The sequence below is a fragment of the Eleutherodactylus coqui genome, chromosome 1 (genome assembly GCF_035609145.1).
Source record: "Eleutherodactylus coqui strain aEleCoq1 chromosome 1, aEleCoq1.hap1, whole genome shotgun sequence".
NCBI classification, from domain to species: Eukaryota; Metazoa; Chordata; class Amphibia; order Anura; family Eleutherodactylidae; genus Eleutherodactylus; species Eleutherodactylus coqui.
In genome coordinates this window covers 440,985,634-441,011,702 of record NC_089837.1, presented here as the reverse complement: position 1 = coordinate 441,011,702, position 26,069 = coordinate 440,985,634, and positions in this window count along the sequence as shown.

Sequence of the window (26,069 nt, the reverse complement as noted above, 5' to 3'; positions counted from 1 at the left end):
CGGCCGGAGGACATCGGCAGACCTGAGGTGAGTATTTTCACCTCCCCTCATGGATCCGATCCATGAGGGGAGGTGAAACTTTTCTTTTTTTACACTTTTTTAAACTTTTTTGCGATCGCCGCTATCCATTGGATAACGGCGATCGCGGTACCGGGGACCGCTCACCGCAGTCCCCGCTGACATCTCCTGCCTCCCGTCTACCTACAGGAGCCGGGAGCCAGGAGATTTTAAGTCTCCCGCGCCGCCGGGCCTTCTGCGCATGCGGCTGACGTAATGCCGCCAGGCGCGCATGTGCAGAAGGACGGCTACGGCGCCCGGAGCATCGGGACAGCTGGGAGTCGTGCGACGGACATCGGTGAGTAATTTCAGCTGCTCCGATGGATCCGATCCATCAGAGCAGCTGAATCTTTAACTTTTATTGCACTTTTATTTACTTTTTTGCGATCGGCGCTATCCATTGCATAGCGCCGATCGCAATGCCGGGGGGGGGGGGGGGTGGCTCCGAACAGCCCGGGATGACAGCTCCATGCTGTCAGCTACCTGCGGACACCAACAGCATGGAGCTGTCACGTCCACAGCCCGAGGGGCATTATTCTCTGCAGGAAGCATGTTTTTACGTCCTCAGAGAATAAGGCCCACTTCGGGAGGACGTAAAAACACTATGGGCTGGTCGTTAAGGGGTTAAAGAGATTATCGCACTTACCCCTGTTCTAATTTAGAAAATATGCTGGGAAAATTTCTGTTGCATGTGCTGAACATATCCATAGAACCTCATTTAATCAATAAATGCCAGAAAAATGTCCTTTGGGCATTTGCCAGTTCAGTATGGATTGGTATACCTTTTATCACTGTCTGCTGTGTTTTCCTATATAATAGCATAAATAAGTAAAAGTATACATTTTTTTCAAATGGGTGATGTTTTATACTTCATACTCCCAACGTATATCTTCGAAAGAAGGCAAAAATAAAATGTGAGCAGCGCCTAAGGCAATCCCTGCTTGTATGCCCTAGGAGGGGGTCATTTTCTCCGTATCCCTCTATGAGCCATAGGGGAGAGCAACCTATATGAAATGGGCTGGCTCATTGATTTACGAGGTGCTGATAAGCTGTTGGCTTTGCAATCTTCATTTTTTTTTCAAATCAGTAAAAGTTATATAATTTGAAAGCTCAATCTTTGTAATACCTAATGATCAAATTTTGGCATGGTCTAATGTACGATTCTTGTGTTATGCAGGTTCGAAGACAATATGGGGGAGTCTGCAAGGGATTTCACCGCAAAGGAGAACAGAGCACTGATGAGGTTTACGTTCTCGAAAAGGATGTCGACCAAAGACATTCAAGTGCATTGGGGCAGACAATAGGCAACAAGTGCCCTTCATACTTCAAAGTGAAAAATTGGATTGCCATACTTTGAGAAACTCATAAAGCATTTATGAGAGGAGAATAAATCGCATTGGGAGCGAGAGTTAAGAAACTGAGAGTCAGAGAACTAGACTCACTACTAGCCCAAATAACTAGCATTGAAAACCTTTATAAATAGAGATGAGCGAGCACCAAAATGCTCGGGTGTTCGTTGCTCGAGTTGAACTTTGCGCAATGCTCGAGAGCTCGTTTCGAGTAACGAAGCCCATTGAAGTCAATGGACGACTCGAGCATTTTTGTATGGGACCGATGCTCCGCATAGGTCATGACTTGTGAAACTCTGGAAAACCTCAGAAAGTCATGGAAACACCACAGAACCGGATAGGGAAGGGCAAGGGCAGCATGCATGGCTGCATCTCAGGCTCCCAGGTTGCACTATTAAGCCAAAATGGGGGCAAGAGTCTGGCGTCACCCCCCTAACAATTTTTACTTCGGACAAACCCTCATTAGCAAGGCACACCTTAGCTAAGCACCACGCTACCTGCAACCAAGGACACCGCTGCCTCTTCTCCTGGGTTACATGCTGTCCAACCCCCAGCACGACCCTGCGTCCACAGCGGACACAAAAGTGTCCCTGCACAGCGTTCAGCTGCCCTCATGCCACACTCTCGCTTCATAGCCACACCACCCTCATGTCTATTTATAAGCGCGTACTGGATGAGGAGGAACCGGAGGCACACACTGCAGAGGGTTGGCAGGGCCAGGCAGCGACCCTCTTTGAAAGTGTGGGCGATAGCCCACAATGCTGTTGAGAATTGATGATAAATTGACGTATGATTATCATTACAATCCCATGCCACCTCCGTCGCAAAATTGTCAGGAGCTGCAAACCTGGGCATAAAGAGGACTCAGGTGCCAGCACTTCTGCACATCTCCACAATGCAGCAATACTCTGTGTGGGAAGCACGTGAGCGGTCCCAGGGTCAGGTTCGGTCCCAGCCTCCATCTTGTGTGACCTAAGGTGTCGCGAGTTGCATAGCAATGGGAAATCCATGTGTCCCCACACAATTCATTCTGTGTAGGTGTTAGATAGCTCAACACCGCAATGGAAAGTCTTTGAGTTCCTTGGGCTTGCCTATGCTGTTGGTGCACAAAGATGGTATTACACAAGAAGAAATCAGAGCGCCCAAACATGGCAGAGTTTCACACCGCCAAGGACCTCGGCCCACATTTCTACCCTAGTCAGTCAATGTATTTGTACCAGACAGGTAAAACACCACAATGGGAAGTCTTTGTGCACTTACAGCATAGGCGAGTCCAAGGAACTCAAGCATGGTATTACACATGAGGAAATCAGAGTGCCCAAACATGGCAGAGTTTCACCCTGCCAAGGACATCGGCCCATATTTCTACCCTAGTCAGTCAGTGTATTTGTGTCAGACAGGTAAAACACCACTATGGGAAGTCTTTGTGCACTCACAGCATAGATGAGCCAAAAGAACCCAAGGAAAGTATTAAACATGAAGCAATTACAATGCCCAAACATGGCAGACTTTCACTCCGCCGAGGACCTCGGCCTCTGCCAAAACCCTCAGCAATCGTGGGCATAAAGCGGACTTCGATGCTAGTACAGCTGTGAACGTCTCATTTAATTAGTTGCGGTAGCTTTCACAGCTCCAAAGACTGGAATAACCAGGAAGAAGTTCCAGAGGCCCAACCTGGCACAGTTGCATTTCCCCCAGGACATAGGCCTCTGCCCACACCCTCAGCAATCGCGGGCATAAGGCGGACTCCGATGCTAGTACAGCAGTAAACGTCTCATTAATGCAGTAATGCTCCTCATGTTTGGCCCAAACCAGTGTCTCAGATAACTGTGGTAACACGAGAGAAAATACATTTTGCCCAGTGCTGATCCCATGACCCCAAGCAGGAGGAGGAGGTGGCATTACAAGGCCAAGAAACCATGACCAGGACCCGCTATAGTCTGTGTGGGAAGTATGTGAGCGGGCCCTGGGTCAGGCTCAGTCCAAGCAAACACCTTGTGTGACCCAAGGTGCTGCGAGTTACATAGCAATGGGGAAATCCATGTGTCCACACACTATTTATTCTGTGTAGGTGTCGGGTACCTCAATCGACACCGCAAGGGGAAAGCCATCTGCACTCTGCACTCTACCCAAGTCAGTCAGTGTATTTGTGCCAGACAGGTAAAACACCACTATGGGAAGTCTTTGTGCACCCACAGCATAGGCGAGCCAAAGGAGCCCAAAGACAGTAATGAACCTGAAGAAGAACCTACAGTGCCCAAACTTGGCAGACTTTAACTCCGCCAAGGACATAAGCCTCTGCACACACCCTCCGCAATCGCAGGCATAGAGCAGACTCCGATGCTAGTACAGCAGTGAACGTCTCATTAATGCAGTAACGCTCCTCTTGTTTGGCCCAAACCAGTGTCTCAGATAACTGTGGTAACACGAGAGAAAATACATGTTGCCCAGTGCTGATCCCCTGACCCCAAGCAGAAGGAGGAGGTGGCATAACAAGGCTAAGAAACCATGACCGAGGTAGGACCCGCAATAGTCTGTGGGGGAAGTATGTGAGTGGGCCCAGGGTCAGGCTTGGTCCCAGCCTCCACTTTGTGTGACCCAAGGTGCCCTGAGTTACATAGCAATGGGGAATCCATGTGTCCCCAGACAGATAGCTCTACACTGCAAGGGGAAGTCTTTGAGTTCCTTAGGCTCGCCTATGCTGTCAGTGCACAAAGATGGTATTACACAGGAAGAAATCAGAGTTCCCAACCATGGGAGAGTTTCACCCCGCCAAGGACCTTGGCCTCGGCCTACATTTCTGCCCTAGTCAGTCAATGTATTTCTGCCAGATAGGTAAAACACAGCGATGGGAAGTGCACCCATAGTATAGACAGACCCGTGTAACATTCCTGTAGCAAAGGTATAAACAGACCCCTGTAACATTTCTGTAGCAGAAGTATAGGCAGACCCCAGTAACATTTCTGTAGTAAAAGTATAGACGGACCCCAGTAACATTTCTGTAGCAGAAATATAGGCAGACCCCAGTTACATTTCTGTAGCAGAAGTATAGGCAGAACCCTGTAACATTTCTGTAGTAAACGTTTGGATGGACCCCAGTAACATTTCTGTAGCAGAAGTATAGGCAGACCCCAGTAACATTTCTGTAGCAGAAGTATAGGCAGACCCCAGTAACATTTCTGTAGCAGAAGTATAGGCAGACCCCTGTAACATTTCTGTAGCAGAAGTATAGGCGAACGCCCAGTAACATTTCTGTAGTAAAAGTATAGGCAGACCCCTGTAACATTCCTGTAGTAAAAGTATAGTCAGACCCCAGTAACATTTCTGTAGTTAAAGTATAGGCAGACCCCTGTACCATTTCTGTAGTAAAAGTATAGACGGACCCCATTAACATTTCTGTAGTAAAAGTATACACGGACCCCAGTAACATTTCTGTAGCAGAAGTATAGGTGGACCCCAGTAACATTTCTGTAGCAAAGGTATAGGCGGACCCCAGTAACATTTCTGTAGCAGAAGTATAGGCAGACCCCAGTAACCTTTCTGTAGCAAAGGTGTAGGCGGACCCCAGTAACATTTCTGTAGTAAAAGTATACACGGACCCCAGTAACATTTCTCTAGCAGAAGTATAGGCGGACCCCAGTAACATTTCTGTAGCAAAGGTATAGGCGGACCCCAGTAACATTTCTGTAGTAAAAGTATAGACTGACCCCAGTAACATTTCTCTAGCAAAAGTATTGGCAGACCCCTGTAACATTTCTGTAGCAAAAGTATAGGCAGACCCCAGTAACATTTCTGTAGCAAAGGTATAGGCGGACCCCAGTAACATTTCTGTAGTAAAAGTATAGACTGACCCCAGTAACATTTCTCTAGCAAAAGTATTGGCAGACCCCTGTAACATTTCTGTAGCAAAAGTATAGGCAGACCCCTGTAACATTTCTGTAGCAAGAGTATAGGCGAACCCCTGAAACATTGGTGTACCATGAGTTTAGGCGAAGGCCGGAAAAATTAGTTAAATAACAGTATAGGCGAGGGCCAGAAAAATTGGTGTACCAAGAGTACAAGTGTACCCCTGAAAAATCGCTCAACCGCGAGGGCAGGTGAAACCCAGAAACATTTTTTTAAAGATACAGCTTGCTGTTGCTTAATTTGTAACATAGCCTGGAGGCAGCCCTGTGAAAAAAATTGGTTTCTGTTAAAGTATCAATACTTTTAAAACTTTGAAAAATTGTAAAGAAATTATAAGCAGAGCCTTTTGGGCCGCAGAAAAATTGGCAGTTCAGCGTGATGACATGCTGTTTTAGGAGCAGGAGTAGGAGGAGTAATAATGTCCGAGAGTGATTTACAAAGCTAATTCCCCCTTTTTGTCTGGTGACAGAGAATGTTTTTTTCTCCGGTTGCAGCGAAAAGAATCTTTAGGTTCCGCTGCTCTCTGCCGATGGAGAAGAGAAGTCTGGGGAAATCCAGCCTTTGTTTATTTTTATGAGTGTAAGCATGTCGGCACTGGCAGTTGACAGGCGGGTACGCTTATCCGTGATGATTCCCCCAGCTGCACTAAACACCCTCTCAGACAAGACACTAGCGGCAGGGCAGGCAAGCACCTACAGGGCGTACAGCGCAAGTTCGTGCCACGTGTCCAGCTTTGAAACCCAATAGCTGTATGGAGCAGAGGCATCACGGAGGACAGTGGTACGATCGGCTACGTACTCCATCACCATCTTTTTACAGTGCTCCCTCCGACTCAGCCTTGACTGGGGAGTGGTGACATAATCTTGCTGGGGAGCCATAAAGCTGGCAAAGCCCCTGGAGAGTGTTCCCCTGCCTGCGCTGGACATTCTGCCTGATCCCCACGCCTCCCCTGCTAGTTGGCCCTCGGAACTGCGTCTTCTGCCACAAGCGCTGTCAGATGGGGAGTTTAGCATCACTTTTTCCACCAGGGCCCTGTGGTATTGCATCACTTTTGTACCCCTTTCCTCTTCGAGAATGAGAGTGGAAAGGTTCTTCTTATACCGGGGGTCGAGAAGGGTGTACACCCTGTAATCTGTGTTGGCCAGAATGCGTCTAACGAGAGGGTCACGAGAAAGGCAGCCTAACATGAAGTCAGCCATGTGTGCCAGGGTACCAGTACGCAACACATTGCTGTTCTCACTATGAAGATGACTTTCAGGATCCTCCTCCTCTTCAGCCCATACATGCTGAACAGATGACAGGCAAGCAGCATGGGTACCCTCACCAGTGGGCCCAGCTCTCTCTTCCCCCTCCTCCTCCTGCTCCTCCCCCTTCTCCAAAACGCGCTGAGATATAGACATGAGGGTGGTCTGGCTATCAAGTGACATACTGTCATCCCCCATCTCTTGTTCCAACCACAAAGCGTCAGCCTTTATGCTTTGCAGCGAACTTCTCAGCAGGCAAAGCAGCGGGTTGGTAACGCTAATGATTGCCGCATCGCCGCTCACAATCTGGGTAGACTCCTCAAAGTTTCCGAGGACCTGGCAGATATCTACCATCCAGGCCCACTACTCAGTAAAGAATTGGGGAAGTTGACTACTATGTTGGAGTTGGTATTCCACTATTGCTCTACGCTGCTCATAGAGCCTGACCAACATGTGCAACGTAGAATTCCACTGTGTGGGCACGTCGCACAGCAGTCGGTGCTCTGGCAGCTGAAACCGATGTTGCAGGGTCCTCAGGGTGGCAGCGTCCGTGGTGGACTTGCGGAAATGTGCGCAGAGCCGGCGCACCTTTCCGAGCAGGTCTGACAAGCGTGGGTAGCTTTTCAGAAAGCGCTGAACCACCAAATTAAAGACGTGGGCCAGGCATGGCACCTGCGTGAGGCTGCCGAGCTGCAGAGCCGCCACCAGGTTACGGCCGTTGTCACACATGACCATGCCGGGTTGGAGGCTCAGCGGCCAAAGCCAGAGGTCTGTCTGCTCTGTCAGACCCTGCAACAGTTCGGGGGCCGTGTGCCTCTTGTCACCTAAACTGATTAGTTTCAGCACGGCCTGCTGACGCTTGCCCACCGCTGAGCTGCCATGCCGCGCGATACCGACTGCTGGCGACGTGCTCACACTTCTTAATTGAGAGGTAGAGGTGGTGTAGAAGGAGGAGGAGGAGGGGGAGGGTTTGGAGGAGGTGGCATAAAATGCCGCAGATACCAGCACCGAGGTAGGACCCGGTATTCTGGGTGTGGGTAGGACATGAGCGGTCCCAGGCTCTGACTCGGTCCCAGCCTCCACCAAATCCACCCAATGTGCCGTCAGGGAGATATAGTGGCCCTGCCCGGCTGTGCTTGTCCACGTGTCCGTGGTTAAGTGGACCTTCCCAGTAACCACGTTGGTAAGGGCACGATTAATGTTGCGGGAGACGTGCTGGTGTAGGGCTGGGACGGCACACCGGGAAAAATAGTGGTGACTGAGGACCGAGTAGCGCGGGACCGCCGCCGCCATCATGTTTTTGAAAGCCTCCATTTCCACAAGCCTGTACGGCAGCATCTCCAGGCTGATTAATTTGGCAATGTACACGTTTAAAGCTTGCGCATGCGGGTGCGTGGCGGCGTCTTTGCGCTTTCGCTCCAACGCTTATGTTAGCGACAGCTGAACACTGCGCTGACAGACATTGCCGGATGGACTGAAGGACAGTGGAGGTGAGGGTGTGGGTGCAGGCCAGGAGGCGCTCGTGCCTGTGTCCTGGGAGGGGGATTGCATCTGTTTAGCAGGTTGCGGCACAGGGGAAGAGGCAGTGGTGTGACCTTCGTCTCACCTTGTGGGGTGCTTTTCCGTCATATGCCTGTGCATGCTGGTGGTGGTGAGGCTGGTAGTGGTGGCTCCCCGGCTGATCTTGGTGCAACACAGGTTGCACACCACTGTTCGTCGGTCATCCACGCTCTCACTGAAAAACATCCACACCTTTGAACACCTAGCCCTCTGCATGGAGGCTTGCCGCGAGGGGGTGCTTTGGGAAACAGTTGGGGGATTCTTTGCTCTTGCCCTGCCTCTCCCCCTGGCCACCCCACTGCCTCTTCCAACCTGTTCTGCTGCTACACTTGCCCCCCCCTCTGAAGCCCTGCCCTCAGTAGGCTTAGCAAACCAGGTGGGGTCAGTCACCTCATCATCCAACTGCTCTTCCTCCGAATCCTCTGTGCACTCCTCCCTCGGACTTACTGCCCTTACTACTACCTCACTGACAGACAACTGTGTCTCATCATCATCATCCTCCTCACGCACAAAAAGCTCTTGAGACAGTTGCCGGAAGTCCCCAGCCTCATCACCTGGACTCCAGGAACTTTCCAAAGGTTGGGCATCGGTCACGACAAACTCCTCTGGTGAGAGAGGAACCATTTTTTCCCACTCATGGCAGGGACGCGAGAACAGTTCCTGGGAGTCTGCCTGCTCATCAGAATATGTCATTTTCATGGAGTGAGGAGGCTGGGAGGAAGGAGGAGCAGCAGCCAGAGGATTCAGAGCTGCAGTCCCTAGTCCTGGAGTAGTGGACTGCGTAGAAGACTGGGTGGTCGATACATTGCCGGATGCATTTTCTGCCATCCACGACAGGACCTGCTCACACTGCTCTGTTTGTAATAAAGGTCTACCACACGGACCCATAAATTGGGATATGAAGCTGGGGACCCCAGAAACTTGCCTCTCTCCTAGTCCCGCAGCCGGCTGTGATTCACCTGGACCAGGAACTGGGCCTGTGCCCACACCCTCACTTGGACGTCCGCGTCCTCGTCCGCGCCCACATCCACGTCCTCAACCCCTACTCCTCATCATGGCGGATTAAGAATAGAGCAGGGCCCAAATAAATAACCCATAATAATAAAGCACTGACAACTGTGGCTTAATTCACCACACACAGAGACTTGTAGATAGCAGAGGCTCTATGCTGTGGCTTGAAAAAAGGAACCCGCGCTGATACCTAGGGGTAATTTACTGCTCGCAGAGACTTGTAGATAATAGAGGCTGTGTGGAGTGGTAAAAGACTCTAAAGCCAGTGGATAGTGCTGGTAACTGCGGCTATCTCAACCCCAGGAACGGAAATGGTATTGTGAGACGCTCTGCACAGCGGCAGAGCTAAAATACTTTGCAGTGGCCCCGGTAATATTACAGTACTGTTTAGCGGTGAGACCGCTGTCTAATTCACTGCAGACAGAGAACGGTATAAATGAGGTAGTTCGCAGCAGGCTAGGAATAATTTGAGTGCACTTTCACGGTGAGAGCGGTATTGTACGGCACTGCAGCCAGAACAAAAGTATTACTGAAAGGCTGCAAACAGGCCTAGCTGCGTAATACAAAAATGGAAGCACTACTACTCCCAGCAGGCCCCAAGTAAAATGCACACGGTCAGATGTAGCCCGACGAAGGAGCTTTGGGGTTTTTGAAGACAGGACCTACTGTAACACTTTCCCTATATCAGCAGCAGCACTTTCCCTACACTCTGTATAATACACTGCAGTCTGAGAACGCTCTAGCTGAAATGGCCTGCACAGCCCAAGATGAAAAAAAAATTGTGCAAAACTGCTCCCAGCCAGCCACAACAGTAATGCACACGGTCAGATGTAGCCCTAAGGCCTTAGTCAGACGGGCGTTTTTAGCCGCGATTTGCGCATGCGCATGCGTCCGGCGATTTTTTTAAACCATTGCTTTGCAATGGTATCGGACACATGAGCGCTTTTTATGCGCTCGTCCGATAAATTATAGAACAAAAAATCGCAGATCGCACCTATCTGCGATCTGCGATTCCTGTTCTCTTCTCTATATGCGCTCAATGGGGCCGGCGGCAGCAGCGCCGACCCCATTGAGAACATATAGAAGACAAATCATTCTTCTCTGCCACAGCTGTAACAGCTGTGGCAGAGAAGAACGATGTTTGCCCATTGAATTCAATGGAGCGGCAATACAGCCGCTCCATTGAAAGCAATGGGCTGCCGGCGTGCGCGGGGTGAATTGTCGGGAAGGGGTTAAATATATAAACCCTTCCCTGCAATTCATCCTAAAATGTGTTAAAATAAAAAAAAATTGTATACTCACCTTTCCGCTGCAGCCGGAGTCCAGCCGTGGCCGCTGTCAGTTCTCCTGAACTGTTTCTCGGCACTATTCAGCCGGCGGGGCTTTAAAATCCCCGCCTGCTGAATGATCTGCCTCTGATTGGTCACAGCCCTGACCAATCAGAGGCTGAAAACACTCACACACCCATTCATGAATTCATGAATGGGTGAGTGACTGCTGCCTCTCAGCGCTGAGCCAATCAGGGGCAGGTCTGACTCACATCCATTCATGAATTCATGAATGGGTGTGAGTGAGGCATGCCTCTGATTGGCTCAGCGCTGAGCCAATCAGGGGGCAGGTCTGACTCACACCCCCTTCACACCCACTGCAGGACGGCCGCCCGGAGCTCCGGCTGCCGGCAGAAGGTGAGTATACAATTTTTTTTTATTTTTACACATTTTAGGATGAATTGCAGGTAAGGGCTTATATATTTAAGCCCTTACCGACAATTCATCCCACACTCGCCCGCAGCGCATTGCTTTCAATGGAGACGGCTGTATTGCCGTCTCCATTGAATGCAATGCGCTGGACAGCTCCGGACCGTTTCTAATGAAACGCGGCTAGGAGCAGATTTTCGGGCGATTTGCGGGCGACTTGCGCGCACCGGTCACGCGATTTGCGGATGCGCATCCGTCATGCGATCCGCAAATCGCGCGAAAAAACGCCCGTCTGACTAAGGCCTTAGAAAGACTGTTGGGGTTTTTGAAGACAGGTTCCTACTCTAACACTTTCCCTAACTCAGCAGCACTTTCCCTATACTCTGTATAATACACTGCAGACTGAGAAATGGCCTGCACAGCCCGAGATGAAAAAAAAAATGGTGCACTACTGCTCCCAGCTAGCCACAACAGTAATGCACATGGTCAGATGTAGCCCTAAGAAGGACTGTTGGGGTTCTTGAAGACAGGACCTATGCTAACACTTTCCCTATATCAGCAGCAGCACTTTCCCTAACCTCTACCAGTGTGTGTCTGAGGCGAGCCGCGGGCGGGGCCGCTTTAAGCACTCGGCGGTCACTTGATCTCGCCAGCCACTCACTGCTGGGGGGTGGGATAGGGGTGGCACGTTACAGGAAGAAGTGGTAATGCCTTCCCCGCATGTCTATTGGCCAGAAAATGGCGCTAAACATGCGGGGAAGGAAATGGAATTGACTTGAGTACCGCGTGGTGTTCGACTCAAGTAACGAGCACCTCGAGTACCTTAAAGGGGTTGTCCCGCGCCGAAACGTGTTTTTTTTTTTTCAATAGCCCCCCCGTTCGGCGCGAGACAAACCCGATGCATGTGTTGAAAAAAAAAAACGGATAGTACTTACCCGAATCCCCGCGCTCCGGTGACTTCTTACTTACCTTGCGAAGATAGCCACCGGGATCTTCACCCTCGGTGGACCGCAGGTCTTCTGTGCGGTCCATTGCCGATTCCAGCCTCCTGATTGGCTGGAATCGGCACACGTGACGGGGCGGAGCTACGAGGAGCAGCTCTCCAGCACGAGCAGCCCCATTCAACACGGAGAAGACCGGACTGCGCGAGCGCGTCTAATCGGGCGATTAGACGCTGAAAATTAGACGGCACCATGGAGACGGGGACGCTAGCAACGGAACAGGTAAGTGAATAACTTCTGTATGGCTCATAATTAATGCACAATGTACATTACAAAGTGCATTAATATGGCCATACAGAAGTGTATACCCCAACTTTGTTTCACGGGACAACCCCTTTAATGCTCGAACGAGCATCAAGCTAGGATGAGTACGCTCGCTCATCTCTAATTATAAAATATCTATGCAAGATGATATACTCAGAAACAAATTGTAAGACTTCAATTCAAATACAAAAACAGCAAAAATACTCTTCTCTTATAAGTTTAAAATTTATGCACACGGGGACAAAGGTACCAAGGCAATGTCTAGACTAATTAAGAAACAAAGAGAAAACACATTCAGTTGTAAAATTAAAACAGTGACTGGGAATACTCTGACCTCAACATTAGACATCGCCACTGAATTTAAAATATACTATGAGACTCCATATAACCTAATTAAAAAAGACGAGACAAACTATACTCAATCAAAAGTTTCCTTGACAACCTAATTTCCAGAATCTCTGCAATTACTTGCACTTTAAACAGAGGATAGTTCAGAATTATTAAGACTGTTCACAATTTAGGAAGTAACCCAAGAACTCGTGTCCATTCCCAATGGTAAAAGCTCAGGTCCAGATGGATTCCCTGTGAACTATTACAAAAAATTTCCAGAAATACTCCTACCACATTTTGTTAACCTTTGCAATTCATTAATGACAGGTGACACCTCCCCAAACAGGCCTTAGAAGCTTAGATAACATATTCCCAAAGGAAGGAAAAGATCATAAACAATTCAGTAACTACCATCCTATATCTCTATTAAACACAGACCTCAAGCCATGGGCGAAACTTCTCTCTCACCGCATCTCCCCCCCTCCTTCCAAACTGATAAACCCGGATCAAGTAGGAGTTATCCCTGGTAGAGAAGGTAAACACAACACATCTTGCCGGATTCATGCAATCCACTATGCCAGGGCTAAAAAACTACCTCTCATTCTTCTAGGCACTGATGCCGAAAAGGGTTAGTTGGAACTACGAGGAGGAGGTGCTACACAAATTTGGCTTTCCACCAGAAATCATCACAGCTATCCTCACATTATACTCTATCCCCACAGCAAGGATCTCAATAAACAGCACACTCTCAAAACCTTTTACAATTAGCAATGGAACACGACCCAAAAAAATCAGACACCTGACATAAAAGGCCTAAAATAGGTGATATCACACATACAACTGCAGCATTAGCAGATGACCTTCTAATAATGATAACTAACCCAAAGAGAGCTTTCCCTGAAATCCTAGATATCTTCAATAACTTTAAAATTAACTATAATAAATCTGAAGCATTAAATGTAAGTGTTCCCCCCAAATCATACACACAGTGAAACATCTCTCACCCTTCGCCTGGCCACGTCTGGGATCAAATATCTAATCATCACATTATGTGCAGACCCTCTCACCTATACAATCTTTATTTCACACCACTACTTAAGAAGGTTCAAGAGTCAAGACCAAATAAAACACTTGAACATTTCCTTCATCTCCTGGATAGGTAGGAAAAATCTAGTAGCAGCATACATAATGCCAACTATCCTCTACACGCTACAAACTGTCCCTATCCCTATCCCCAAAACATTCCTTAACAAACGACGTCAACTCTTCAGTGCATATATCTGGAACAACCGCAAACCGCAGCTTGCCTATACATACCCAACTCAAAAGAAACAACAAGGAGGCTTCTGCTTCCCAGATGCTCAAAACTTTTGCTAAGACGATAGCCGAGGCTCTGAACATTTCCAGAGAAAGAGTTGGGTCCATAACTCACCAACATCTGAACATGAGGAAGGTGTCTGCCAAGTGGGTCCTGAGATATTTGTCAGCAGATCAAAAACATACCCAAGTGCAAACCTCTCAAGGAATTCTGCATTGTTTTTGGCCCTATGCTGATGCTTTCCTGTCTGGACTGGTAACGATGGATGAGATCTGGATTTTTATGTATGATCTTGAGTCTAAAAAGAAGTCAAAACAATGGAGACACAGTGGTAACATAGTATGTTAGGCAGACAAAAGACATATGTCCATTCAGTTCAGCCTTTTATCCCCTTCCCCAATATTGATCCAAGGAAAGGAAAAAAAAAACAGTGAAACAATTTTCCTCATTTAAGGAAAAAAAATTCCTGTCTCCAAGTCTGGTACTCAGAATAATCCCTGGATCAACAACCCTTCTGAAGCAATTAGTGACTATAACATGTAATATTGTTATGCTCAAGAAAGATGCTTGGGCCCCTCTTAAACTTATTTATCGAATTCGCCCAAAGAAGTTCAGAGTGAAGAAGTCATCATTCAAGGTGATGGTGTCTGTCGTCTAGGATAAAGATGGGATGCTTTTGTGGACTACCTTCCAAAGGGGTCTATTAATCCTATTGTATGTTATTTAACATGTCTGGAAAAAATGAAGGAGGCATTAAAGTCAAAAAGGCATAGAAAGTTGACCCAAGGTTTTGTGCTCTTACACAACATTGTCTAGTTCCACACAGCGGTCATTACTCAGAGCAAACTGGCTGAGCTGGGCTTCAAGGTGATGGATCATCTTCCTTATTCACCTTGTCTGACACCTCAGAAACACCTAAATGGAACCAAATTTGCTTCCATTTCTGATGTAATTGTAGTGTTTGACCACTGGTTTCCAACCAACAAAAAGGAATTCTATCTGGATGGATTTAAGAAGATACAACACTGAAGTCAGAAATGCATTGATATCTGAGGGAACTATGGAAGATAATTGTGAAATTTCATTGTTCTATGTCAAGTTTTGCGCTGAAAGCCAAGGACTTATCGTCACCCGCTCATATACCATAGTGACTGTTGCAGGCAAATTGCAATATCGTATCACAACTGTTTCCAAAGTTGGATTCAGCTGTAAAAAAGGGTTGCCTTGATAAGATAACCTCTTTAAGGTGGACCGCCACTTCTAGAAAAATGTTTCTAAAATGTATAGCACTGTCAATTACTGTAGGTCTTGTTAGAATTAGGGCTGACAGATTTGAATCAGCAAGAACACCGATGCAAATTCTATTTATAAAAGTTCAAGTTTTGTGGTTTTGAGTCTTCAACTATTTTGCAATGACCCAAAAAAATGAGAAAGTCAATGCTTAGTCAGACCAGATGTGTATCCATAAAAGAAATTACAGATACAACATATAATTTATTTTGCAACATGTTTTTGAAACTTTAGGGTTCAATGAGCGGGTTCTGCAAATCTAGATAGACCCACTTAGACAAATAAGCAGATGACTAATACAGATAAAGCAAGCGTCAATAGCGGCTGGATCAATTACGTACTTGAATGGGTTTTGCCAAGAAGACAACTCATGTTCATATACTTTATTAGAGCATTTGAATGTCACAGAGCATGATTTCCCACTTACGCCCACTCTATGATGAAGAATGGAGACCTGCTCTCACAGAGTGGCTCCCATTCTGGCAAACTTTGAGTTGTCACTGTATTATAGGGTGGCCATTCATCAGCTGCAGGTATAGATTCTGCCAGTTTTTGATGTAAATTATAGTAACTCTAATGAGCCACATGTGGCCATGCACCGTTGGGATAGACCATGCTGACTTTTTGAAAAAACTTAAAAACTTTCAAAAATGTTGACATTTCATAATACATATTCCCCATTATACCCTGATGACAATCACTCTAGAGAGACCTTTTTATATGATATTAGTTAGCACAGAATAGTGCACTACCATACATGCAACAAAATGAGGATTTACCTTTTTTACTGCACTAGAACAGCAGAGAGACTACCGCTACACTCTGCTGGCACTATTGTTCATGTGAATACTTTTTTGACTATGGTGGTATTGTTAACCCTTTGGAATCCAATTTTGGATTCAGGGTTTCCTAGGGGCTCTCTCTTTTTTTGCCATTATATAATGGCGCCATCTGCTGGCTAGAGCCAGTACTGTGATATGTGACATGCCGGAGAGGCCTCCGACAACAGAACGGCCAGTAATCTACAGTAACAATACCCTGCCGGATGTCTTCCGACTTCGGAACTGTATAGGCTTCAATCAGAATGTCTTTAGACGTCAGACAATGGATTGGAAAAGGTTAATGGGATGTTTTGATGTTGATGTTAACATCTGAACTCTAGTTTTCATTATAAAGGCATGTTCTTTGTGTAGCATTTATTATAAATGTAAGCATTATTTATGTGTACTGTATGATGCCACTAGTTACTGTACAGTATAACAGCATAATATACACACACTGTATGGTGACATTCTAGTACGTATGTAACAGTACCTATTGGCAATGTGGTACCAGTACAGCAGTCCATCAGACCTAGCTGGGGATGACTTGCCATGTGGTGAGCACCACTGAGGACCAATGGGAGGGTAGGCCATTGTCTAGGACAGTTATATGGACTGTATGAGTCATGTTTCCACAGGACTTAGGTCCCAGAGTAACAACAGGTGGATAATCACGACTTTGGTGAATTTGAGTTGAGTTACCTACAGGATTCTTTCCTGGTAACTTTCGTTGCCCATCTGCCCCATGCTCTACTACATGGCCTGATATTTTTGATGAAACAACTGATTGCATGGATAGAGGGTTATCATGTGGGATGCCAGGAATGATTGCCTCTGGCAACACATGGTTGCGTATCAAACTTTACTTAGAACTGAACAGTCTCTGTCCCATACTGTTTGTAATGAATGTCCCTATTTGGTGGCAGCAAGGTAATCACTGAAATGGATCTTTATCCCTCTCACTAGTCACACAGAAATAACTTACCACTCTCTCCTTCCTCACTATGTTGGCTTTCTTTGCTCTTTGTTCTCCGTTATCTCATAGGCACCAATCAATACTCACAAATTGGGGCTATTTCTTAAATCATAATAAAATAAGCACACATAAAAACTTTCATTGCATCTTACAACGTATGCATCAAGTAGCATGTGCATGCAAGCCATAACCTTATCCATGAACCCCCTCTGTCCTGCATACACCCCTGCCTGAGAGAATTACACTACAATCCCAGATAATAGTCTATAATGAGTGATGAAACCGGATCGATTTTTTTAATGTATGAAACTGGAGATGTCGCAATTGAAAGATTTACTCTGACAGCTTTTTTTTAATTCTACAAATTACACAATTGTCAGTGCAATGTTATACGGTTCATATCTCCAAATGAAGATTTTATAGACTAAGAAATCCCACCAAAGCAATAAACAATATGTAATAGCTTATTTCCCCAATGTTGTAAATAATAGCAGAACGCATTAAACGTGCTATAAAACAGACCCTCTGCGACCCAGCTGCTTGATATTGGGCGCATTTCGCAAATTTCTATAATTGTATTGGACTGCTTTTGGCTTGTATAAAAGACTGCAACTTTTCTTTAAAGGAAAAGTAGAGCCGTCATTCTGCTAAACGCTCTTCTTGCATCCAATTGTTGAGAGTCCCGCTAAGCAGAATCTGCCGAGCCAACTGAAGAACTTACAAATATTCTATGCACATTCCAAAAGCAGAATATGAAGGGCGCACTCATATATTTTTACGATGTGCTTTAAATGGACAGTATTTTAGTTTCTTAATCGTTATCACAGAGCTGTAAGTGTCAGGCTGATACTTAAAACAATCTATTGATCATCACAGATTTGATGAGTCATGTTCCTTTCTTAAGTATTAAGCTACTGTTTAGTTCTGAGGTTCCCTACATGAACATTTGCTGCAGGTTTACTGTATGCATCACTTCTATGCTCATTCTTCAATATGGTTTTTTTAAACACAGAAAAAGAATAGAATAAGGGTACCTGTCCACGGGCATGATTTCGCCGGCGGTAAACCGTCGGCGAATCGCGGCCTCTAAAGCTTTCCATAGCACTGCTGTCCACTAGCGGAGAATCAATGCGATTCTCTGCTCGCAGGCGGCAATTTGCAGCATGCTGTGAATTGCCCCGATTCTCCGTGGTCAGCCTATCTATCAGATAGGGCTGACCGGCGGAGACTCGGCGGTGGCTTCTGCTCCTGGGCGGCCGCTGGATACCACGACGCCCGTGGACAGGGGGCCTAAATCCTCTTTCAACTGTCGTTTGGTCATTTCTTATTCTGGTGACACCAAATAAGGTTTTCATTACAACTAACATGACAATTATTATACTGTTTTTACAAATATACACAGAAAATCTCCATATCTTGGCTCTGACCCATAGTGGTCGTCAAGGCATCGAGGCTGTCAAAAAGATTACTGTTGGTCTCTATGTATGGCCAGGCCCACGCGCATGCCTCATCAGTGAGGAGGTTGATGATGAAATCCACCTTCTTTCTGTCACTGGTAAACAAGGTGGACTGTATCTAGAAATAAATATGGCATTGATTGAGGAAGCCTGACAATGATTCCCACTGAATTTTGCGGGCAGTGGCATGCGGACATAAGAGTCGGAATATTGCAAATCCAGAAGTTGCTCCTATAAGCTGATTATCTCTTTCTGTTGATCCAGCAACAGTGTCTATAGTCCAAAAAGCTTTTCCTGATAGGAGGCACAAAACTATTGGAGCTGTGTAACTTGTTTTTTCAGGGTGGTTACTACGAACTCCATTATGGGTGAGATTATTTTGTAGCAGTTCAGGCACTAAGGCCTCATGTCCACGGGCAAAAGAAGAATTAAAATCCGCAGCGAATTTTAACTCTTCTCCCGCACGCGGATCCGCACCCCATAGGGATGCATTGACCACCCGCGGGTAGATAAATACCCGCGGATGGTCAATAAAAGGGATTTTAAAAAAAATGGAGCATGAAAAAATCTGGACCATGCTCCATTTCCGTGCGGGGCTCCCGCGGGGACGGCTCCCGCAGGCTTCTTATTGAAGCCTATGGAAGCCGTCCGGATCCGCGGGAGACCTAAAATAGGAATTTAAAAGAATTAACTCACCCGCAGCGGACCGGGAAGGTCTTCTCTTCCTCACGGCCGGATCTTTCTTGCTTCGGCTCGGCGGATGTGCCTGGCGCATGCGCGTGGCACATCGGAAACGTGCCGGCGACGTGCCGCCGGCGTGACGAGTTCATCCGCCGGCCAAGCAAGAAGATCCGGCCGTGAGGAAGAGAAGACCTTCCCGGTCCACTGCGGGTGAGTTAATTCTTTTAAATTCCTATTTTAAGCGCTCATGTCCGCAGGGCAGGAGGGACCCGCTGCAGATTCTACATGTAGAATCCGTAGCGGGCCTGATTTTCCCTGTGGACATGAGGCCTAAGGTGGAGCCTCAGGTTTAGCCACTGCAGGTCTGGAGAGTAGTCTGATGGAAAGCCAGGAGTCAGCAACAGGAAGTCTCGGTATGCAGTACAGTGGATGAAGCGGGTAACATAGTCAGGAGGGAAAGCCTGGAGTCAGCAACAGGAAGTCTCGGTATGCACTATAAGGGAAGAGGTGAGTAACATTGTCAGGAGGGAAGCCAGAAATCGGTAACGGGTAACCATGGTCTGCAGAAGAGGAGCAGGTTTGGGAGATGATGCTTGATCAAGTCAATAGAGCACAATAATCTCGCAGGGAGCTGATGGGAGGGCCAGGCTTTTATAGGAAATCCTAATTGGAAGCAGGGCATGGCCAGGACAGGTAGGCAGGAACTGAGCTAAGAGGAATTTATTCAAAGGCCTGGATTGCTCAACAGGGAGAGCTGTTCTGGGAACAGGAGGTCCTGGGTTCGAGTCCTGACAGCTGTCAATTTAGTCAACTGAACGGCAGGGATCCTGAGGTGCAATTTATATGCATTTCATATCCGCAGCATGTCAATATATCCTGTGGAATTTCTGGTGAATTGTGTTAAAATTTGAATTTTAGGCTGGGTGCACACTTCACATATGTGGAAGTTGTGCCTAAGACACTTTAGTGCAATTCCCATCGGACAGCATATGGAATCTGTCTGTCTGCTGTCTGATTTGCATGGACATAGCACATAGACATGGATTAGCATTTCCTATTTCTCATCCAAACTCATGTGTTATGGCACGGAGTTTGAATGGCCCGAATTTTTTTTTTCAAAAAAAAATTCATGCACAACTGCACTCCGTAGCGGCGAGCATAGTTGCGCATACGCCTGTGTGTTTTTGCCCTTAATAACGCATGGCTGGTTGTGTGCTTGCATCTGCAGATGTGGGAAGTATCAAGTGCACTGAGATAAGACAGATGTCCTGCAGCGCACAGGTTCCAAGTAAAAATGGAGATTTAATTAATTAGAAAAGTCAAAATGCATACGCGGATAATTGACTACTTTTGCACATTGACTGCTCTTAATAATAACATGCTTAGGAGCAGTCAATATTTTAAACGCTTCAGCTATTCTTTTATATGTTTTTATGAGTCTAATTAATTAACGCTCCATTTTTACTTGGAACCTGTGCGGTGCCGGACATCTGTCTTATCTCCGATTGGGAAACATTCTCATTACATATTTAATAACAATTTTGCTCAGGCATTCAGAAGTAGCAGACATGAATAATGAATTTATTGTAACTGCTCAGGACCACACAATGTAAATTTATACTTGCCAATGCTTATAACTACACTTTGCTGTTGCAGTTTAGGGCAGGGCATAACTATAAAGGGTGCAGGGGATGCGGTTGCACCCGGGCCTCTCTTCTCCATATAGAGAGCCCAGTACTATGAATAAAGCATTATAGTTGGCGGCCCTATTACAGATTTTGCATTGGGGCCCAGAAGCTTCAAGTTATGTCTCTGTGCAGCATGGTTTAGGTATGGGTACGGGTACAGATACAGGGGGGGGGGGGGAGTTCACGTTTTGCATCAGGGCCCCTGAGTCTTTAGTTACGCCCCTGATTTAGGGCTTAGGGCTTAGTCACACGGGCGCATCGGCGCTCGTGTGACTGAGCCCTTACTGCAGGAAGAAGACGGCCGTACTTCAGGATGGACGACTCCCCGCAGTGCCGAAAAAAGAACACATGACCGGCAATGAAGCCGGTCACATGTTCTTTCTTCCGACGCTGCAGAAAGACGTCCGTCCTGAAGTGCAGCCGTCTTCTTCCTGCAGTAACATGGGCGCCCGTGTGACTAAGCCCTTATATGGATGATTGGGATATGCCATGAGTTTGCTAATGGGAAATTAATTTCAATGGGTTCATTCTCACTTTTTATTTTGTGTGCCCCTAAAAAAAAGTGCAAAAAAATAGGACCTGCTCTATCTTGTGTGTGTTTGTGCAATAAAGAGCTAAACACAGTGCATACCTGTGATCACAGGCACCTAATTAGGCAAATTAGCCATTTAAATCAGGGTGAGTGACCGATGCCTGCACATATAGGCTCTGTATTTGTGCAGGCAGGAGCATTAAAAAAAATCCACTCGTATTACGTAACTCACTCATCTGTCAAAGCCCTAACAGTGCAGGTTTAACCCAACTCCCTGTTTGTTTCCTGATTTCTCACTGTATGCACAGCACTCAATGACCACTGTGTATAGAACGGAGAAGTGGAAGTACATCAACCCCTACCGGACAGGTCTGCTCACGTAACCACCGGGTGGCCGGTGCAAACACACAGCTACTGCACCTAACTGAACCCAGCACAGTGCTAACAGCAACAATGGTCAGATTCTCCTTGTACAGCCCTACTGAAAAGAATGTGCAAAAAAAAAGGAAATTAATATATATTTTTTGAGCCTTTGAAGGCAATAGACTATGCAAATTCTAAAGGCTAAAGTAAAAGAAAAAGAATAAAAAGCGACATGAACACTGCCACCCACCAACTGTTACTGTTACCATGGTGTTTGCCTGCTCCGCCTGCTCTCAATTAACATAAATTGGACAGGTATAGTAAAACATCAAAATAACACATAGGTAATTAGGACATATATATATATATATATATATATATATATCACTTAAGAAATGCTCTGACATATTGGAAGCATTAACAAAGTTTTAAGCACTAAAGTATTGTGCACATCACATAGCAAACTGGTCCAGAGGGACCATCCTACCCAGACCAGATCCATATTACTTTGGGAAATCCTCACATTTCACTGTTAATGAACCAACGTCTAATTGTGAGTTAATCCAATAGATTTACTTTGTAAAAACACTAAAGAAATCAATAGGGAAGGATTAAACAGTCAATATGAGAAAGGAAAAAATCCGGGGAAGTGCTTATACTTAGGTGAACAGTAAATCACTTTATTTAGAATTGCTTAAATGCCTGCTGCTTTATTTTCCAACAATTCAGTAAGAAAATGAAATACTTCCTTAAACTCCAAAACAGTTTGAGCTACACAACCACAGACATTCAATTATGATAAAGGAGCTGATCTATCCAGCCCATAAAGATTCGGATTTGCCCACCAGAGGAAGTCCAGTCTTTGACCCAACAATGAAACCTGGAGGTCCAGCGGAATATATCCCCATGACTTTGGAGCTTATCTTGAAACCAAACATGTGTCTTTAGTTGTGATGAGCAAACTTTTGAAAAGTGCGGTTGGGCCGGTTTACCAAACTGTTGCAAATTTTTAGTTCGTTCTGTATTAGAACCAAACCAGAAGTTCACTAAGACCCCCAAAACTGGAGTATAACACTGTGTAAGGGCCTAAACAGATGGGCATGTTTTTGTCCCATTATGTAACTGTGAATAACAGGATGCACTAAAACCATTGATTTCAATGGTTTTGTTTTCAACTATCAGGATTCTCTTGTGTTAATACTGTACTACATGCAAGAAAAGATAGGACTTGCCCTAACTCTCTCACATGTAGTTTTTCTTCGTGCAAGAAAGGTAGGGTAGGACCTATCTTCCCTTTTTTTTTCAAACTCGTGTGAAATAGCACGGAGTTTGAATAGTAAAAAAGAAAAATAACACTTGTTCATACACTAATATGCACCGTACCAGTGAGCATATTAGCGCATGCGCCTATGTTTCTTGCCCTAAGAGCCATACGAGTCCTGTAGTTTTTATAAGTGTAAGTGTCCAAAGATTGTCATTGTTCATATTAGTCCTTGAGCCCAATAGGGATACAATATTATTTGCCTATCTCAGACATAAACACTAAGGGCAAAAACATATGCTTCCCACAATGGAGCGTATTAGCGCTTGAACTGTTTTTGTTTATTCCTATTTAACCCTTTCCAATCCACTGTCTGACCTCTGAAGACATTATGATTTAAGGCTGTACAGCTCCGATGTTGGAAGACATCCATTGGGGTTCTCTTTCTGCTGTCGGAGCCTATTCAACGTGTCACCTCATGCAGTACTGGCTTTAGCCAGCAGATAGGACCGTTGCATAAAGGCAGAAAAAGAGTAAGCCTCCTGGGAAAACCAGGATACAAATTGGATTTGAAAGGGTTAAACTTTGTGCTTCTGCACGTGCGTTTGAATAAAAAGCAGGAAAATAAATTCTGCCACATCTTTCTTTCATGCGCGAGAATGCCGATAGTGAGGACGAAACCATTGAAATCAATAGTTTACTTTCTGCCCGTTATGCGGCCGTGATTTTCTCGGACGTATAATGGGACTAAAACACGCCATCTATTTAAGCCCTAAGGCTCTTTTCATAGGAAGTCCAGTAACCTATCAGTGGGAGGATACCGGAGTCCTTAGGAAAACAACAAGCACACAGGGAGAACATACAAACTCTACTTATCTGAAGAACTAACATGGGTCATATGGTATTTATTTGAGACCTTCTAGCTTAGGAAAACATCATCATAATGTCTCTGCACAGAGGATCTGTGAAAATACTGGACAGTCTCCACAAAACCGGCTGCACAGACTGACTTATGTACATCTAGGGAACTGAGTCTTGCATTTGGTTCCAATGGTCTTTTGTTATGCTCCTGTTGATAATTTTAAGTCATAGTTTAACCTCTTTATCATTTCATAACCTTCCTGATTTGCCAGCGAAGTCTTCATTTATTTACGTTTTCTTTTCCTTCTTTATTTGCAAAATTAAAAAAAGGAAGGTTATGTAACATAGTTACATCACGTGCAGAAAACATAAAATCCTGGCAGCTTCTTTGCTGTTAGTTCCAGTCCATATGAGTTGTATAAATCTTTCTGTTAACTTTGGATCATAATCTTGGATGTGAGTGTTTGGAAGGTGCTTTGTACTCAAGAACAGATTTTAAAAAGTTTACATTTTAAGTCACAATGCAAGAATTAAACATAATAACATATTTCTTTAGCATTCTTAAAGGAGCGTTGCCATCTGGATAATCTCCTCAAGTGATCACCATGGGTTCTTTAACGGAAACCACCATTGATAAAATATATTCACACACTGTATATGCAGAGTATGTTCTGCTTTGGATTTTTGTATGAAAAATAGGAAATTTCAAATAAATCGGAAAAAAATATTGCACATAGTGTACGGTAATGTGCTTTGTTGCACGCTTGCAGCTGTGGGTAATTGGAAAAACCTAGGAAAGGAGGGGGTGTAGTGGCCATGAGGACCCACGGAGGAGCAGGTCAGATCCATACAGAATGACTAGTGCATCCCCACATGAACCACCTAGCTGTGGTAAGCTGTGGTGATGGGATTCCTCACAGAAACCTACAGTGGTACAGTTGGATAGGCAAAAGCTGACATTCGCTTTGGATTCAACCCGACATTAGTGGACCTGCTGGAGTCAGGGCCATGTCCTAGAATTGCTTGAATACTGTACCTGTTCTTGGATTTATTCTGCAACTGTCTGTTACGGTGGTTCTGGTATCTCTTCCTTTCTAGTAATCTGGTACAGGTCTTATATTTGTTTCTCCATCTACTGGTTCTGGTGGGAGTGGTATTAGGTGAGACTTGCTTGGTCTCACCTGTAGGTAATTTAGGAGGACTATTTAACCTGGCCTTGCACTAAGCTTAGTGCTGTTTAATTTCAGTCTCCCTCTGACTGGTGGAAGTCAGAGCTTGGTGCTGGGTCTTCTGTTTACCTGATTCTTCTCAAAGCTAAGTACTGCAGTTATTATCTTTTACATCTTGTTTTCTGTGATTTTCTTCTATCACACATAGGGTTTACTAGTGGCCTAGGTACATGGTCAGGTTCACCCTTATCAGGTGAGTTATCTGCGTATAGGCAGGTCCTTTCCCTGGTTAAAGGGTCTTTAGGAACAGTGTTTTCCATGTGTCGGTTTTCTTTATTGTTTACTACTGTTTTGTGTGCAGTTGAGGTCTGTTTGTTCACAGCCTATGAGTATTTCAAGGTTACGGATCCAGCCTGTCCGGTTTGGATGTGACACTGTCAAGCGTCTGGTGCTTTTAAGAGTGTTTGGCAGCTACCAAGTGTACTGTGACTTTCATAGTGTTCTACAGCCACTAAGTATTTTGTGCCACTGTTGTGAAGAAAATAAATTTGTTCAGCTTGCTCAAGCTGCATAGTCTGTGATCCACATGAAAGGAAAACTCCACCTTATAAATGTAAATCTCATCTGTTCACAACTTTCAGTCATATATGTGACCAGATAATGAGCCTAGTGGCATAGACAAGTCCTGCTACAGCACATAGGGACACATTTATGATAAATGGTTGATACTCAGCTTGTGGCTAATCTCCACTAATTATATGATAGAAACCATTTTTTAGAATTGCCACATCTTGCCTATTGTTTGGATCTTGTTCATTTGTGAAGATGTTTGTTGTTTCCTATTTTGGATTTGACTCAAAGTATTTCTTCACTTTGTCTTTGGGATTGCTCCATGCCCTGATCTGTATCTGTTTTCTCATGCTTCATGATCTCTGTTAACCCTGACCTCAACTTTGTAACACCATGCTTCCATTTATTGATCCTGGTACCACGCTTTGGAAATACCATCCAGGGATATGACTTGGGGCTACTCAGCACAAAATCCATACCTCTCGCGAGGGGTGTTTCAAAGTGACGATTGCAAAATCATTAATACTCCTCCCCTCCAGTTTTAGCCCTTGCTAAATCCAATAGTAAGATAGTTGATCCATGCCCAGCTTAATGCATTAAAAACAATATAATATTAAAGTGAAGAGAGAAATTCACAGGTACACAAACTGCAAATAAAACATT